The sequence below is a fragment of the Mus musculus genome, chromosome 10 (assembly GCF_000001635.26).
Source record: "Mus musculus strain C57BL/6J chromosome 10, GRCm38.p6 C57BL/6J".
Lineage (NCBI taxonomy): Eukaryota > Metazoa > Chordata > Mammalia > Rodentia > Muridae > Mus > Mus musculus.
The window spans coordinates 71,287,504-71,294,249 of NC_000076.6; the positions used below are offsets into that span (position 1 = coordinate 71,287,504).

The window sequence follows — 6,746 nt, forward strand, 5'->3', positions numbered from 1 at the left end:
ACAAAGAGAGGGGAAAAGAAGAGAAGAAAGGAGAGGGAAGGGAAGGGGGAGTAGTCAGGGTTCCCTAAAGGAATAAATCTGGTAGAGTTGATATATATTAAAAGGGGACTCGTTGGGCATGATGCCACACGCCTTTAATCCCAGCACTTGGGAGGCAGAGGCAGGTGGATTTCTGAGTTTGATGCCAGCCTGGTCTACAGAGTGAGTTCCAGGACAGCCAGGGCTACACAGAGAAACCCTGTCTTGGAAAAAAAAAAAGTGTGTGCGCGTGTGTCTGTGTGTGTGTATTGTCAGGTTGGTATATAGGATATGGTCCATGAAGTCCAATGATGGCTGTCCCACCCTGGAGAGTCCAAGAATCTGGTGGTTGCTCAGTCCATGAGTCTGGATGTCTCTGCAGTACCAATCTGGTGCTGGGGGTCTGGAGGATTCCTGGAGAGCTGCTAATCTCCGGTGTGTCTTGGAAGCCCAAAAGGTTGGTTCTAATCTTGGTGAAGGAACAAGATAGAGTGGTTGCCAGCAAGAATGAGGGCAAACAGGGAAAAATCTATTATCCTTTTGTCGCCTTTTATCTGAGCCGCCACCAGAAGGTGGAGCCTGCATTTAGGGTGGGTCTTCCTGTTTCGAATAATCTGGCTAAGAAAATCGCTCACTCTGCATTTTGCATTTAATTGATTGTCCAGTCAGGTTGACAGCCAAGATTAACCAGCACAGAAGGAAAGGGGAGAGGGCAGGGAAGAAGAGGAGGGAAGAGTAGAGCTGAACTCACAGGGAGGTGATTCACACCCGATATACTTTCTGTCAGTCTGTGGATACAGGGACAGGATGTGTGACAATCTTCCACAGAAATCAGGCAGGTCATACACTGGAAAGCCAATGCTTAATAAACCAGGAATGAGTGAAGAGAAGACACATCGCCATGCTTGGTCCCGGGTCCTGCTGAGAATATGAGTGGTGTTACCTTAAGCTGGTAAGTTTTAAACCACAGTGTACAGATCTGGATGCATAGTAGAATAACCAGAGAGCCTTTGGAAAGGGCCAACATCCAGGCCTCCAGGAAGACTCCCTGAAGTGTGAGCCAGGCTGCTTCTAAGCGGAAGTTCCTTCAAACCAGTGACCCTTGGGCTTTAGCATGTTTTGTACGTGGAGCACAGGTTCTTACATCCTTGCTCTGGGATGTGGTGAATCTAACAAACTCCCTGTGATGCTGATACTGCTGGGTCTGGACCACATGCTGACACTCCCTGCTCTGGATCTTTACAGTTCCAAGCATGGTCTGTGGACAACCAACCTCTGCACTGTAGTGGTGGTATGCTAATCCACGCTAAACTCCCCTGGCAGATGAGCTTGCACTTCACAACCGCCCTGATGTTGTGATTCTTGAGTGAAAGAAGCACACACACACACACACACACACACACACACACACACACACACACACAGAGTCTTATTTTTAATATGGTCTAAGCAGCTCAATGGTTGGGCCACTCCCAGACTTCTATATTGCCAAGCCTCCCCTCCGATACTCCTGGATTATTACTAAAACCCTTATTCTATCTTTGCTGCCCCAGACCCAATCGGGGAGGGGCCCCTTGGGGCTGATCTTTCCCGGCTCATCCATGATTGTCACTCTGTCTTCTGCAGCTCTCCTGTCTGATCTTCCTGCTTCCCTGGCATGACAGTACTAAATCTTTCTTCTTCTCTGGGTTCCCTTTCCCAGAAAATCTAAAGTCCCATCTCTGTTTCCCCTGCCCAGCCATTGGTTGGCAGCAACTTAGAGCCAACTGGGCCGGGTGTGATGGCGCACGCCTTTAATCCCAGCACTTGGGAGGCAGACGCAGGTGGATTTCTGAGTTCCAGGCCAGCCTGGTCTACAGAGTGAGTTCCAGGACAGCCAGGGCTACACAGAGAAACCCTGTCTCAAAACAAACAAACAAACAAAAAAATTACAGCCAACTGGGAGCAGGGACTCACGGTGTCTTACACGCAGACATGCAAATTCCTGTATAGTTTAGGAACCTAATTAACATAACATAAGCAATAAACCCAACCCGCAACACTGCATCACTTGAGGACTTGTTCGGAAGGAACAAGTGTCTTGAACATTACTGAGACATGAGTCTGACCTTACAGTTGAATAAGATTCCAGTTACCTTTCTCATTGATACAGCAGTGGTAGCTTAAGGGAGGGAAGGTTTATTTTTGCTCATACTTTGAGCAAAGTTATTTTGGATGGATGTCATGGAGGCAGGAAAGGGCAAGTGGCTTAATTGAGTCCACAGTCAAGAAGCAAGAGAGCTTGACTTCTTTCTTGTTCTTCGGTGCAAGACCCCAGCCCATAACATGCACCGCCACACTCAGAGGATCTTCCCATCTTGGCTAAAGCTTTCAAGAAGCAGTCTCATAGCTATACCTCAGTTGTGTGCTTCCGTGATGATTCCATATGTAGTTGACAATAATTCAGGGGAGGGATGGCTCAGTAGTTAAAGTCTTTGCCGTGCAAGCATGAAGCCCTGGGTGCAATTCACAGCTCCAAATAAACCAGGTATGGTCCTGCATGATTTGGGGGATGGCTCAGTGGGTTTTAGTCTACTGGCTAGAGTCCGAGCAATGGGAAGTGGAAGCAGATGTATCAGGAGTTCAAGGTCACTTCATCCTTGATACATAGTGAGCTCAAACTTATAAGAGACTGTCTCCAAGACAACAACAACAAAACCCAACAACAACAGCAAAGATTTTAACATCCAAAGACCTCTTACTACTTACTACTTGAGCCATGGCCTATGAAGGGTCATCATGTGAGAATTTGCCAGAAATGTAGGATCTTAAGACCTAGATCTGACCTTCCAAGTCATGCTAAGCACACAGGGTCTGGAGTTTAAATGTCCAGCACCCCCCCCCCCCCGCCGCCCCCAGCATATGTGCTCGTGCGCACATGAACTATCCTTTTTTTGAAGATATTGAGTATTGGCAAGGTAGAAGAGACTGTCACAGACACACACACACACACACACACACACACACACACATCGATGATGGGGCTTTGATATGGTGGAGTTCCTCTAAATGCTAAACACGGAGTTACCAGAGTAGTGAAGATGGCCAACCACACAAAAAACTCACCCATGAGTATTCAGTCTGACATTTTTCATAGTGAAAATGTAAACAAACAAAAAAATCCATCCACTGCCATATAAAAACAAGCTATGTGGCCCACTGCAGTGGTGAATATTATTCTGCAATAACATGGGATACATGTCCCAATGTACCGCCGAGGAGTCCAGTTGCAGAAAAATTTACACGCTGTGTGATCCTGTTTATGTGAAGTGTCCAAATGGATTGCAAAGAAGGTTAGAGCTTGTCAAGGTTCTGGGGAGAGGGCTGGACTCGCTTAGAAGGGGTTGGGTATGGGACTTGTCTGGAGATAATGAAATCATTCTAAAATTAGAATATGGCCATTGTTACAGAACTCTAAATATGCTTAAAATCACGGACTCACATGCGTGAGCTTCAGGATGCGTAATTATATCCCAACAGAACTGATACAAGGGAGGATGTTCTAGGCACCATGCTCAGACTTGAATCTTTATATGTCATTACGATCATTTCCTCTCCTAGATTCTTCCCAGGGCCAGCCCTACCTCAAAGAGTGTGGTTTGCTATTTTTCACCTAAGCAAGAAAAGGACTAAGAGCCCACAATCCCCTACCTCAACCAGCATCTATGAAGCAAGAAGATCTCTGACTGGGAACTGTGTGGTCATCTTTGAGAAACCACAACTGAAGCTGAGAGTATGAGGGATGGGGGAGGGGCACCTGCAATTGCAGGGCTGGAGGCACAGGGAGCCCGAAGCAGCTCAGCTATGCGGGTCCAAAGGCCTCAGTTCCCTGGGGCCTGACTCAGGCAGCCCCAGAACAGGTTTATGTGGGTGTTTTTTTCTCTCTCCCCATGTGTGTGTGTGTGTGTGTTTTCATGTGTGTGTGGAGGCCAAAGGTTAAACTTGGGTGTCCTCTCCAGCCCTCCTGTAACTTGTTGTTTGAAACAGGGTTTGCTACTTTGGACTTGAACTGGTCTTTTTGGCTAGGCTAGACAGCCCATGTGCTCCTCCAAGGAACAGCCTGTCTCTGTCCCGCTAATGCTGGGGTCACCACCTCACACTCAGGTTCTAACGATTGTTACATTGAACCATCACCCCATCCCTGGACGCAAGATCTTGATGGAGAAACATCATACTTCAGAAATTGAATGGAGGAGGCTGAAATATGTAGAGAAATCTTCGAAGAGGATTTCTGACCGTGGGGAAGAGATGACCAAAGAGGACCCTGAAACCAGGCAGGGAGTGCCCACCACGATACACCTACTTCATGAAACCAGTGGCTTGTGGGTAGTTTTCAAGGACGTTGGAGGAAATGGCATGGTGACTGAATCAGATATCCAAGAAACGTAGAGAACAGGAGGATGTCAGCCTGGAATCAAGGCTGTACAGCCAGGGTTAGGGGAGGCCAGCAGAGGGAGGCTGAGCTGTCGGGACTTCCACAGCTCTCTGAAACAGAAGTCACCTGCTTTCTGATTGCTTTCTGATTTTGCATCTCCTCCATCTGGTCTCTCTGGAGAAGTGACTCTTTCTTTGCAAATGCCTGAATTGCTTTGTGTGTTCACTATGCTACCCAGCAGTTATCCTTCCCTGTAGCAAGCTACCCAAGGTTGTCTCTCTCCCATCCCCCCGCACCCCTCCGCCGCCCCCCCCCCACCCCACCCCGGGCCCGGCCCGGCCCGGCCCCGCCTCCCCCGCCCCCGGCCCCGCCCCATGGGCTGTCAGGAGCTCTCAATTGTCCTAAGAGAGAGCTCTTAGCTTCTAGGCCACCCTGGCCTTCATATACAACAGAGCCTTTTCCTGCTTGTGGTTTAGAGGTCCCAGAGCAGTAAAACCAGAATCCCCAGGAGGCGGGGCTTTAGCAGGAGGGCTGGAAATGGCTGGCAACAGGTGTTTGGCTCACACACATTACAAGCATCACTCATCGTTCATACGCTCCCAACAGCTGTCTGGGGTGTTGGCTCTTGAATCCCACACTGTCAGCTGCAGGTCAGAAGACTCTGGGGTTACATCTTTGGGTAGGGACCCTCTGGTGTCTTTTTATGGGTCCAGTGTTGACTGAGGCCCTGTTTGAACTTGGTACAGAACAGCAGAAATTGTCAGCGGAGGCGGAAAGAACTGGAACTTTCTGGAACCTTCTCAGGAGCAATGAGCTTCCTCCTGGAGTGCTTCTGCTTACAGAATCCCTTACAGTCGCCCAAGGCTGCTCCTGTTTGTGGCCACTTCTTTCCCTTCTAATGTTAAAATCAGCAAAAACCAAAAAACACAAAACACTCCAAATAAACAGTATTGAGCACTGACTAGCCAGCAAAAGCATGCTTAAATATTTTTGTTGCCTTTTCTTTCCTTTATATATATATATATATATATACGTATATATATATACACATATATATACACATATATATGTAAATATATATATATATATATATATATACATATTTAAACTGATAAAGTCTAAAAAGGAACAATCTATCTGTGACTTTAACTGTAATTCATTATAAGAAAGTTGTCATAAGCCAGGTGTGGTGGTGCATGCCTGTGAGCCGAACATGACAGAGGTAAAAGCAAGAGAACCAGGAGTTCAAGGCCACCCTCCCACTGCATATTGAGCTAGACGAGTCCCATCTCAAAAATGAACAAAGAGAGGAAAGAAGGGGAAAGAGAAGGGAGAGGGAAAAGGAGATCCAATCTAAGTAGCCCTTCTCAAACTGGGCCAGGGTCTCACCCATGTTAGGCACAGCATCCAGTGGATAGGCTCCTGCCTGTCCCCTCTGAAGCAAGGAGACTGCCGACTGGGTGGTAAGGGTGGAGAAAGCTTGAGGTCCAACTCTCTTGCTCTCTACTGCCATCAGAACGGTTGGATTCCCTGGGTAATAGCACCCAGTTGTCTGATAGTGAGAGGCGGTAACTTAGTTCACCCAGAAGTGAGCAAGATGTAACACTTTTCAAAAGACATTGTTACAAAGCTTGGATTTGTAGCTGGGCTGGTTAGAGAGGACTGCAGCGTTGTCTGGGCTCTGCCTATAATGTCTTGCCTCACAAGCATGAAGCCCTGATTTTAACCCAGCAAAAGTCACATAAAAAGGCTGGGTGTGGTGGGTGGTGCGTGCTTGTAATCTCAGCGCTGGGGAGCAGATCTCTGGGGCTTGCTGGCCAGTTAGCCTAACCTACTTAGAGTTCTAGGCCAGCAAGAGAATCTGTCAACATGTAAACACACACACACACACACACACGCACACACACACACACACACACACACACACACACACACACACACAGAGTCTTATCTTCCAAACCTCCACTTGGCTAACACACTCTCCCCTCAGATATTCCTGAATTAAAACCTATATTCCATCTTGGCTGCCCCCAACACAAGCCTGCAGCCCTCCTGGGCCACGATCACCGACTCTTACATGTCAGATGTCTGTCTGTCCTGAACTTCTCAGGCCTGATATTTCTGCTTTCCCAGCATGGCAGTTCTAAATCCTCCTCCTTCTCCTGGTCCCCTTACCTGTGAATCCTAAAGTCCCGGCCTCTGTCTCCTAGCCCAGCTATTAGCAACTTTATTTACCAATCAGAACCAACTGGGGACAGGAACCCTCAGCATCTTACTGTGAGATTCTCATACAATTTGGGAACCCAATTAACAT

The 6,746-nt window shown here is 47.7% G+C and overlaps 1 long non-coding RNA gene across 1 annotated transcript; it reads left to right on the top strand.

Annotated features, from left to right (window-relative positions):
- The first annotated feature begins 231 nt into the window (after positions 1 to 231).
- Positions 232 to 4,737, top strand: Gm34376. The gene is made up of 3 exons (XR_380564.2): positions 232 to 475; positions 806 to 970; positions 3,619 to 4,737. It is a non-coding gene; the product is annotated as a predicted gene, 34376 (long non-coding RNA).
- Positions 4,738 to 6,746: the final 2,009 nt, after the last annotated feature.